At 39.6% G+C, this 11,985-nt stretch overlaps 1 long non-coding RNA gene across 1 annotated transcript; it reads left to right on the top strand.

Annotated features, from left to right (window-relative positions):
• The first annotated feature begins 812 nt into the window (after positions 1 to 812).
• Positions 813 to 1,845, top strand: LOC141944953 (uncharacterized). Its single transcript, XR_012629376.1, has 2 exons — positions 813 to 1,147; positions 1,557 to 1,845. It is a non-coding gene; the product is annotated as an uncharacterized LOC141944953 (long non-coding RNA).
• The last annotated feature ends 10,140 nt before the right edge of the window (positions 1,846 to 11,985 follow it).

Genomic DNA, 11,985 nt, shown 5'->3' with positions numbered 1-11,985 from the left:
GCAGGTTTTCAGGTTTGCCAGTCCTTGTGAGTGCAGTGATTACCTTCAGGGTCTTAAGAAAAAGCTACTGTAGTGTCAGTGGACATGAAAGTGTCAAAGGAACTATCTGTCTGTAGAAAGAGGAAACATTTTGCTTGAGCTCTAACGTTGTCAGCATCTGCTTGTTTGTTCCACATTGTCACTGAGGTAACCTCTGTAAATAACTGATATTAGTAATATTTCTAAGTAGCGCCCACTGTTGTAACATCATTTTAGTGTCTTTCCATTCAAGGTTTATTACTGCTTAATGCATTTGCTGCCAAACCGATTCAGGAAGGAAGAGGGATAAATAGAAACTTTATCAAGATGGTTTTATTTCCATCTGAAAAACATCCATACAAAAACATGCAAGTGAGCCCTGACCATGTGGCAAATCTGTTGAGAAGTTCAGTTGAGCTTCTTACAGAGGAATTTTATGGTCAGACAGTGCCATCTGTGAAAACCAAATTCTGTTCCTGAAGCTCTGCTTTACCTTATTACACTAAGCGTTGCAGTTCTTTCATTGCCCCAGCTAGTTAGGTTAATTCTGTGCTTGCTTTTCTTCCCCAGCATCACCTGTAAGCTACCACCTGCTGAGGGTGTTAGGAAGAGACTGCTTACTCAATCATGCTGTGACTAACTACTCTGCAAAGATGCAAAAAACCCCCCCAACAGTCTTTTGTACTGGTAGTCAATCAGTGGGGCCAAGTTGAGAGGGAAAAACCTCCTCCTGAAATCTTTAGGAACGACGCCACTGATAGAAGGAGTTTAGTCATCTTTCTCTAATGGGACGAAGTTGTAATGTCCTGCTTTGAGGAAGGTGGAATTAAATAAAAGGAAACCTGACAAAGCTAAACAGGGCATGAAGATGGATTAAAAGAACATAGAGAACACTCAGATTTATTACCCTTTAATGTAACATTCGCATTAAAAATCTTTTTTCTTTTACTTCGAAAGTGTAATGTGCTTTTGCAGACTGCTTTAGAAGCAGTAAAGGTACTTTCTTACAGAAGCAATTACAACAAGCAAAGAAAACAAGAAGAACAAGAGGCCGTTGAGAAATGAAACTGCCCAGTATGAAGTCCAGCAGGAACCGGATCTCATGGAGAATAGAAAGAAGAGAGTGGAGGTATCTATCTGACTCTCTTACTGAATGCCTACTATTTTATCCAGAAGCCCTTTTAAAATAAAGACAGCAACAGCAGGGAACAAAAATTCCACAAGTGGCATGAAGGCATGCTCCTTGCTATAAATCCCAGCGAAAGGGGAAGCTGAATATATGTGGTGTATATGCACCTCTCCCACACTAAATGTTTTACCGTAAGAACAACACTGAATAGTAAAACCCAATACTGCACTCTACAGTATATCTGAAAGGAAAAGCAAACATAAGAGGAGGGGAAGGTAATTTAGAATAACATTACTCTAAGGGACCAGGACAAAGTTCTGCATTTTGATTTTGATTTTCAGTCAATATTAGATTTAAAATGCAGATTTTTATTGTACTGTTCAGTCTTCATTCTGGCTTTTTGATTTAGATTTTGTTGAGACAGAATTTGGCCCACCCATGAAAAGAATACAAGGTGAAAATGAGGTTCCCCATGCTTGCAAATTGGTTTGGAAATTCCTCCTGATGTCAGAATGAAGCTATTCTCCATGCTGCATGGAAGTCATTCTGCCATCCTGACCCAGACAAAACTTCTGTGGATTTGAATTGTATCTTCCTGGCTGTGGGTTATAGTTCTTAAGAATTTTTTAATGTGTATACTTTTCCTTAGCAGGATGTGAAGCACAGCTGGATAAAAAAAATAAACAGTTTTGAAAGTATCAGTTGTTTTCATGCTTGAAAGGGCAGCTTCAGCTAGAGTATTATTGTGCCTATACATGCAAGCATAATCAACATTTCTTCTGGTGACTTAGTAATATATTGCTTTTCTAAATGTCTTTTAAAATGGTTGATGAAATCATCTTAATTAGATGATTTGCTTTAGCATCTGCTGCTGTTGTCATGTCATTTTCAGTGTTTTCATTTGGTGAAAAGATTTTTCTTTTCCATCTTGCAAAACAACATAATATCTGTGTGCACATATGTAACTGTAGAGTGTATACATGTATTTTTAGTACACTCTGTTCCTTCAGCTGTGCTTGGGTAACCTGGTAAGCTTCAGTTCCTTGTGTCTGCATGATCATGATGCACAGCATAGGGGGACTTTCATAATGTGATAAAAGAGCTGTGAAATCTCGCATTTGCTGTTGAAATAGAAAAAAAAATCTGTCTCAACACCAGCAAAGAGGTTTTTGTAGGCTACAAAAATTCTTTAAAATAAACACTAAGTGGGGAACAGAACCACAGTCTACTGTAAGTGTAAGGAGAGTTATTGTAAGCTTTGAGTAGATCAATGTTTAGAACTTTAAAACTGCTTCCTGTTATTCTCCTGGCTTATTTTCAACCATGTTTAGACTCAGTCAGCTGCTGAGATGTTTCCTTTGTGTGAGACTTTAGGTTTTCATTAAGAGCTTCTCACAGTCCAGCAGCATTCATTGGAAACAAGTCTAGGAGCTGAACGCCAGGGGAACAGATAGGCTGGAAGTCAAGAGGCTGAGACTTTTCTGTAAACTCAGAAAGAGCTAACCACTTTCTTCTGGGAGTAAACAGAAAATCTATGAACAAATCTATCATATATACTCTAATGAGGATCTGGATCTCACTTTCTTTACAGTAAGTGTTTGCTTCACTCCTCACCCCAATCTTCTGAGTCAATGAATAAATTAAAAACATAACAACTTACTGTATCCTGACTTGCAGAGACTATACAGAAACAAGGGGAAAACCCCCACATGATAGCATATGAATTATTCCACTTCATGTATTAGAAAACTCTACATGACGCTTCTTTACGAAAGGGAATTTTGTGTTATCTTTTTTTAATTAGAGTCTGCAGAGTATAAATTGAGTAGACCGTAACAGCGGAAACTTTACTCTTCCACTGGCTTCCTTTCAAATGTTAAACTAGATGATATATAGAGTCACTGTTAGGTGCGAATGGTAATCCTTTTAAGGGCAAAAGTTCTTCACTGACTTCAATGGCACCAGAGTCTGACTAGTGATGAAATACTCGCTGGTTTCAGTAGTTACAGAGCTGCACTGGAAGACCAGTTGTGCTCAGGCAGAAATGGCATGAAGACAAATCAACTAAATCCCAAACAAAATCTTTTTAACACATTTAGACTGAGGTTCTGAGATATTACAAAATGAAAACTGCGTCTTCTTGGATGCTGCTGCTGTTTTCAAGTGAATGTGGCAGTTTGCTTCAGCTGCAGTGGCCCATGCAAGCTTTGTGCCCAGTAATATCTCCTGTGGGGCTCCACCAGGGTGGTGGGCAGAGGGACAGCTGCTCCCATAGTCTGACCAGATGTAGGTGCAGGAGAGACTCCAGGAGAAGATGGCAGCACTTTGGCCATCTTCAGAGGCACAAGTGTCTACTGAGAACTTACTGGGGAGAAACATAAGACCTTGTGGACTTGAGTCATGTGGACTTGAGTCATAACTGGTGTGGTAGAGTGGCAGGAGCCCAATTCCTATCTTTGGTTAAAGATATTTCAGTTCTTTGCAGTTTACACTGATTTGGAGAGAACCTGTCAATACGCTTGAGGACAGAGCTGCCGTTCAGAGGGACCCAGAGAGACTAAAGGGCCAACAGCGATCTTGTGAAGTTCAAGGATAGCACAAAGTCATGCACTAGAGAAGGATGAGCCCCTTGCAACGATATGGGCTGGGCACTGGCTGGCTAGGGTGGACCTCTGCGGAAAAGGCCCTGTGAATCACAAATTTGATTGTAAACTATGCTTTAAGTAATGAAGGATAAAATTCAGCCCTTAGGAAAAATGCCTGCTCAGGAACATAGTGCAATCAATTCACCTAATATCAACCACTGCACACTGTATAATTAAAAGACAGCTATATGATCCTACTTCTACTATTTCAATAAAAGGAGAATTACATTTTCCCTGTGGGGAATGCAGAGCTTTACTCTGATTCCAGGGAGAACTCAGAATTTCTGAAAGGAATATGCTATATTACAGGCTTGCCATTCACACTGTTTGTACCAGCAAATCTATAAAGCAGCTCAGAGTCAGAGAATCACAGAATCATTCAGGTTGGAAAAGACCCTTGGGATCATCGAGTCCAACCATCAGCCCTACTCTACAAAGTTCTCCCCTACACCATATTCCCCAGCATCTCATCTAAACGACCCTTAAACACATCCAGGGATGGTGACTCTACCACTTCCCTGGGCAGCCTAGTCCACTGTCTGACCACTCTTTCTGTGAAAAATTTTTTCCTAATGTCCAGTCTGAACCTCCCCTGTTGCAGTTTAAAGCCATTCCCTCTTGTTCTGTCATTCATTACCTGTGAGAAGAGACCAACACCAACCTCTCCACAATGTCCTTTCAGGTAGTTGTAGAGAGTGATGAGGTCTCCCCTTAGCCTTCTCTTCCTCAAACTAAACAGTCCCAGCTCCTTCAATTGCTCCTCATAGGATTTGTTCTCCAGGCCCTTCACCAGCTTCGCTGCCCTGCTCTGCACTCATTCCAGCCCAAAACTGGACACAATACTCAAGGTGTGGCCTCACCCGTGCAGAGTATAGGGGGACTATCACCTCCCTACTTCTGCTGGTCACACTATTTCTAATACAAGCCAGGATGCCGTTGGCTTTCTTGGCCACCTGGGCACACTGCTGGCTCATGCTCAGCTGCTTGTCAGTTAGAACCCCCAGATCCTTTTCTTCCAGACAGTTCTCCAGCCACACCTCCCCAAGCCTCTAGCGATGCATGGGGTTGTTGTGGCCCAAGTGCAGGACCTGGCACTTGGCTTTGTTGAAGCTCATCCCGTTAATGTTGGCCCACTGATCCAATCTGTCCAAGTCTCTCTGTAGACCCTCCCTATCTTCATGCAGATCGACACTCCCGCTTAACTTGGTGTCATCTGTGAACTTACTAATGATACACTCAACTATGATAGAGCTCAACTATGATGATACTCAAATACTGATGATACAGCTCGACTATGAATGTTATCCCTTCCCCCTTCAACATAACTTCAAGGCAGCTCAGTATCTGTTTTCATCTTATCTGCATATAGTAGTGACTTGTAACAATGTTTAGTAGCTATGTACTAAACAAAACAAGTTTACAAACCAAAAACATTGGTTTTGTTATCTTCTCCACAGACATGTATATTACAGTGATAGATGGGGTTTTGGGTGGAGTTCAGTTTGGTTTGTTATTGCCTATGGATCACACAGATCATAGATGAGTATGGCACTGAGTATATGACACTAATTTCCACAGAAGACTAGAGCTCCTGGTGGCTGACGTAGGTGTTTCTATCTTATCATTAAACAAGCTTGCTCTATCACTGACTTAAGAGCAGTGTGGGGATCAGCACAGGCTATGAAAGTCTTTTCAAGACTTTGAACACTTTCATGTTACTAAGCATGAACTTAGGAAATTTGTCCCTACTGAGCTCTGTGCTGCTCTGAATGCTGCTAGCTGCTGAACTAAATACAGCGGATCTATGTAAGCAGCAGTGCCTGGAGACACTGGACAAATAGATTGAAAGAATCCATCTTTTTTTTCACCATTTGTTTCTGCTTTTAAAAACATGCTCAGTTTCTCCAGGACCCCTCACACAACACCCTCTCTCCCCCTCTTGCAGGAAAACAACGAGGCCCTGAATATCCACTCACAGAACGGTCACAGATCTCAATCTTCCTTACTGACTAGAGATCACCATCATGATTGCCATTGCCACCTGGCGCCTGTGAAAACTTTAGCCTAAAAGTCTAGGTTGGGAGTCAGTAAAGAAGGAAAATGAGAAAACAGTCCATGCCATCTTTTGCTGTACATAACCCCCACCTCAACTGAAAAAAAGCAGAGGCAGATGTCCATCCAGTGGAAGTACATTGGGAGAGATGGAAAAGGAGAAAGACATCAGAGAAGCTCTGTGCAGCACACAGAGCTCCGCAGTACATTTCCTTTTGTATCGCACATACATACATCCTACCCTTCTGCGGAGTCACGGGGTTGTGGGCCTTGGTTTGGGTTTTTTTGGGGGGGCGTGGGGGTTAGTAAACTGAATAGGTGTGGAAACATGGTTCTTTTCTGTGAAGGACTAGTTCAAATTCTTGAAACATTCAAAATATTACATTATTACTGCAAGGTTTCACAGATGAGAAAGTTGAGATTTAAGGCAAAGTATGTTTTCTTCCATCTTGGTTTGCTGAACTGACCATAAATGTGACTCCAAGCCTAATCCAAAAATTTGAGGATTTCAGGCGGTGATTGATAGATCTCCAAACTATGGTCAATCTTTAATAGAAGAAAAGGTAATCATCACATAAGTGGAGATCTTGTGAGAAAAGGAAAAAGATGCATGGGTTTAAGCAGGCTGCGAGATAGTAACAGCAAAGCGCTTTAACCAGAATGTTTAGATTAACATTCTTAGTGGGGCAGTTTCTCATTGGCTTCTCTATCAATACACAGTGTTTTGAGTAGTACTTCTACACAAGGTAGAATTACTTCTGTAATGAACAATTCCATTCCTTTATAAATGTGTGACTGAATTCTGTAACACTTGTCACTCAGTTTGTGTACAGCCTGTGTACAGGTATTGTATAATCTACTTTCACAGTCTTTTGCAAGTGAGTGTCATCCCACTGACAGTAGTTTCTTCACACTCTTTCATATAAAGACTTTCTTGATCCCTGGAGCTGTCACTGAATTGTGCCACATTACTACCAGGGAGCCACAGGAACAATAAATTAATTAGTCCCTAACATTAGACACAAAGAAAATGTTATCTGGTTTGGTATATTTCTTTACGTCAAAATCACAATGCTATGCTAGTAAAACAAACTGATCACAATAAAACATGAATCTCAATGCATTTTTTTATGCTGGCATTTTTATTGATCATTTCAAACATTTTTTATCTGGTCTTCTTTTATAGCCCAAAGACACCTGAAGTGAAATTTTAAAATAAGTAAAATATCTAGTACCCAAAGTCAGTAACAGTCTTTCAAGCAGTAAAATGATTGTATTTTGCACTGTAGTGATTTCCTTAGAGAACATTTTGACACCTAAGTGTTAGGACCAGTAATTTGTCATGGGGGGTTTAAACTGGCATGCTAATCCTTAGCTTTGTTCTTTTGCTGTTTCCAGTCTTCACCACATAATCTCTCTCTAAACAATCTCAATTTGCCCCTATTCTGCCTATGTGTGCTGAAGAAGATTTAAACTGTGACTTAAGTTTTTAAGCATAGAAAAGCTTGTTTCTAACATGAAGGTGAAGGAAAGGTGAGCAGAGAAGTTGGATGGCTGATGTGATCTGACAGTTTGAGTAGGCATAGGGAAAGGAAAACTGTCACAGTCACAATTTAAAGAGAAGAATTAGTAGGAGGTGAGACTCAAATATGACTTTGGACAATAAGTGAGTGGCTGTGTTGGATGTGATGCCTTCTCATTTCTTAATGACAGCAGTGGACTGAGAAGTCTCTTTGAGAAGTCTGAAGCAGCGAGCACTTACTGGAACAGACAATCTGCCTCTGCTTTGCTGCAACATCACCCCCACGCTCAGTAGTAGAAAAGTAATGAGGATAAAATGCACTGCTGCAAGTGTCACAAAGTAAGACCTTAAGCTGATGATAACACAGTCTACAGATGTAGATAGACTTTGAACTGGACCCAAAACATGTCATCTGTAAGACTTCTGAAGATGAAATCTGCTGATCATGATGCAAAAGAGAAACAAGGAAAGTATCAGTATTGTGCCAGAGTCTCTAGTGGCTAAGGGTAATGAGAAAATGGTTTTGTGGAATGCGATGGAGAAACCTTTGCTGATGAAACAAGAATGAAAATCCTTGTTTACCTAAATATTTCAGTGTTTATTGCTGGTGGTATTGGTTTTGACAGCTTGCTACAGGCAGGTAGCAGTCCTGGTTTCATCTGTGTGATCGAAAACCTGTACTCGACAATAACCACAGACTTGTCAGCACCGTGTACCTTTTACCCCCTGGCTCCACGCAACATTTTTCATTTTGCAGACAAACTATAACTCTTCTTTTCTAAAGCCTTTTAGGAAAGACAAGAGAAGTTCAGTAGCTAGGTGAAGATTTTGACTTGCCCAAGGCAGAAGAAGGGTCAGGTAGTGTTTCTGCTACTTCAGAAATGAGACAGTCATCTGCCTATTGCCTAACCATACTTCCTGTAAGGTAGCTGATGAAAGCCTGTTGTAAAGGCTTTCATGTCTAAAGCAGGTTACTAATCTTGCAAGTTATCAGAAGCCCAACCACGAAACTGAAATGGTGATGAACAGGCCAATTACATGTCCAATCACATAAGGGATAAACTGCTATGGGGGAATTGTATAGGACTATCCCTACATGTGTTTGGTACTCTAAGAAAGAAAAAATAGATTTATGGTGGTAGGTTAGTGCCTCCTCATAGGGGAATGTGATACTGACTTGCTCTACCTGATGGATAGTGGGTAAGAAGCACCACCTGCATGTACAGCAAACACCATGTTACCGGTGGTGCTGCTGTTGAGGGACCATGCAGGGTCATATGCTCAGATCATGAAGCCTGGAAAGGCCTGTGGATGGGTTCTTACCAACTATTAAGACTACTTTGAATTAATTCTTCAGACCACCTAATACCTTAAACACTATAGGATTGCTAAATAAATGTTCTACATTACTACAGGTTTGAACTTCTAATTACAAAATGAAAGGAGAAAAAAAACCCAATGCAACATATGATAATGCATCAACAAATGTAATCTAGTATTTGAGGACTCTTAGTGGCAATTGCAAATGAAATGGTCATCTCATTACTGCTGTGTATGTTTAGCTTAATGCTTTACCTCAGTGGTATGAATGTTATATTTGACATCTTAAATAAAAATATAAAACACTCAAGATCTTCCTTAGGAGAAATTTTTTGGCCTGAAAGTGCTTTTCCAGTGTCACTAACACAGTTCTAGTACACAGGGCACAGATTCAGCCAGTGAAAACTAGCTGGCACAAACATTGCAATTTCTATGAATTTCTCATTTTTACATCTGAATGTGATTTATATATCTCCAAGCACTGACTACACAACCTTGTGTCAAGAGATGAATCAAATGAAAAAAAAACGAAAAAAAAAAATCAAATAAATTATTTTTGCTTACAAAAAGCCTGTACATTTATAAACCTAGTGCAAGAAATTCCTGTATAACTGAATGGAGCTTGTGCTAAAAAAGAGCTCCACACATCAGTGCAGTGCCACCAGGACTCCCCTGACATTTTACATGTCATTTAGCAATGTGCTTCAGTTGTACAGGGAAAGTCTTTCCAAAATGAAAAGTTTACCAAGTGGGAGAAACATGGTAGTAAGGCGAGTCCTTGCACATACAACACCCTTAATTATTCTCATGAGACATTTGGCTGATTAGTCTGATCAGTTCATACTCCACCAAATATGTGGTTAAAATATTTGGTTAGAGTCCCTTACTGTATGTTTTGTAGGTCAGTGTTTGCTGTTAGGAAGGCAAAATGAAAGCTTTCTCTGGGCTGAAAATACTGCTGCTTTTCAGGAAATACGTTGCTACTTCTTTCTAACTCATTTCACATGTTCAACACTTCTATTATGTATGGGTGATACAGATGGATGAAAATCTATGTAACTGAGAAGATGGTGGTACTGTGGCTGCTAACAGGTCAAAAGAAAATTTCAGTGCTGTAAAAGTTTTTCCTGATGATGCCCACTTTCCACAGTAATAGGTGTAGGATTAGAAATTAGGTGTGTAATAGGATGATGTCTCAGATCTGATTGAGAGAAGTAACTTAAAAAATCTGAGCAATTTTGTAATAACTCAGAACTATAGTCCCCAAGAGAATATGAGACAATGTATGTGAAAAATTCACACAGATAATTTAGAGATGTAGAAAAGGGTGATGGTACAAACATTTTTTAAATAAACGGTTTAACGAGAATAGGGGAAATAAAACTATTATTTCACATGCTAAAGAAAAAGATGAAGGAAAGAGCTGGGATAAGACAAGCAAGGAAGCAAGGGAGAAAATTGGAAAAATTAGACAGAAAGAGAAGAACTTGCAAGAACCAATGATAAAGTAAAAGCAAGTAAAGCTTGTATAGGGAGCAAGCAGAGTAATAATTAAAGGAGAGAGGTAGAAGTCAAGACAGAAGGATTGTCTTTTCAAAGATTTTGCCAGGACTTCTGAAAAATTAGGGAAAATTACAAAATGAGCGAGAATACAGAACCTGCTAAAGTAACAGAGGTTAAAAGGCTACCCTCTTACCATATCCTAACTCTCCTTAGAGTTTTCCGATTGCAAATCATGAGTTTGCCACAAATATTTCAGCAATCTGTATCATGCATCTTTGGGACCAAATGTAAACAATGAAACCTTCAAATAAACACCATGAAAAACACTGTTTTCCATTTATTTGGAGATAATTTTCAGTTTTCCTCACAGAAATCTCTAAACAGAGATTGTCTATAGTCATCCTTTCTGAAAACACAACATTCAGGCTCTCAAACTAACCAAGCAACATTAACTCCTAAAATTCTGTTCTTTCCTTATTTTGAAAAATAGCCAACAGACCATATGCCCATGACAACACTGACTACTGTGCTAACTCTAAACTGTAAATCAAAATAACTTGTTGTTTCATGTTATTGATCATTTTCTGACTAAGTGGTTAATGAGATTCCTGCCATTAACACATCTGCATGCCCACTGCATCAGCTGTGCTTCTTCACCTGTTTGTGAACTCTCTTCTTTAAAGGGGAACTGTAAAATTATCAGGTTATAGCAAGTCACTTCCTTAATCAACATTTGAAAAAAAAAAACCTTTTCATAAGCTTGGGTGGCCACTTGAGCTCTGCTTGGGAAATGGGAACTTGCCCTGTTGAAGGATTTGCAATGCAAGAATGCAGCCTGGGATTCCTGAAAGGGCCGAGACTCCCTTTCAGTTCTTGCTGTCTGTGTATGCAACAGGGGCTCTGGATCCAGGTCTTAGATCCCCCACAGACTTTGTAGATTTCCTGCAAAGCATTTATTTGCTTAGTTGGATTTCTTGCTAAGTAAGTGTTCGGTAATTAGGGGATTCTAGGTACTGGATGTAAATGATGTAAATCATCCACAACTTTAAAAGATCATAATGTACATTTATCAATTTCTGTGGTGGTGATCTGCAGACCCAGCACCATCACAACACATGTTTCAAAAACAAGTTAAGCTTGTGACAGTAAAGACAACTATCATTTACTATGACAGAAGATAGTTGTTGTGTTCTCTAGTTCAAAAGAAAATACTGTCCAGGGTAGGGGAGTCTAACCTCCAGGATCTTTGTCTCCAGACACTTCACTTAAGCAAATCTCCAACCATCCTCCCCTCAGAAAAAAAGTCCCATTACATTTGCTTGCAACTACAATAAATGACTTGGTTTAAGTATTTTTTTTCTTCTTTCTTGACAGAGAGTCTCAGCATGAAGGATGACAAATCATCTCAAATAATACTTAATCTTTAGAAATTATTTACAACAAGTCAATGCCCCCAAGAATAAAAGAAAGCATTTAATGTGGCAGACCATGATGTAGGGGAAGCAATAAAAGGGAAACGCAGCTTGAACTGTAATATTGCTGGGTAACGTACATCTCCCTGCTGAAGGCAGCAGAGTTGCAGTTACCGAACGGCTAATCTGTTCTACTGTTTTTTAATCAGATGTTGGCATTATCTGCCACTAATTGCTTTTTCATTTCCACTTGTAATTATTCCATTGCATGTTTGTGGTGAGAAGCTGAAAATGAAGCAGATCACCAAGAAAGAATTAATTGTTAATGAATAATCATCAGTAGGAAGCCAATTTCATTATCTTCAAAGAGGTAGCCAGAGATTA

This window comes from Strix uralensis, chromosome 6, assembly GCF_047716275.1.
Source record: "Strix uralensis isolate ZFMK-TIS-50842 chromosome 6, bStrUra1, whole genome shotgun sequence".
NCBI lineage: Eukaryota > Metazoa > Chordata > Aves > Strigiformes > Strigidae > Strix > Strix uralensis.
The sequence above is the reverse complement of the archived record's forward strand: the minus strand, read 5'-3'. Positions and strand labels throughout refer to the sequence as shown.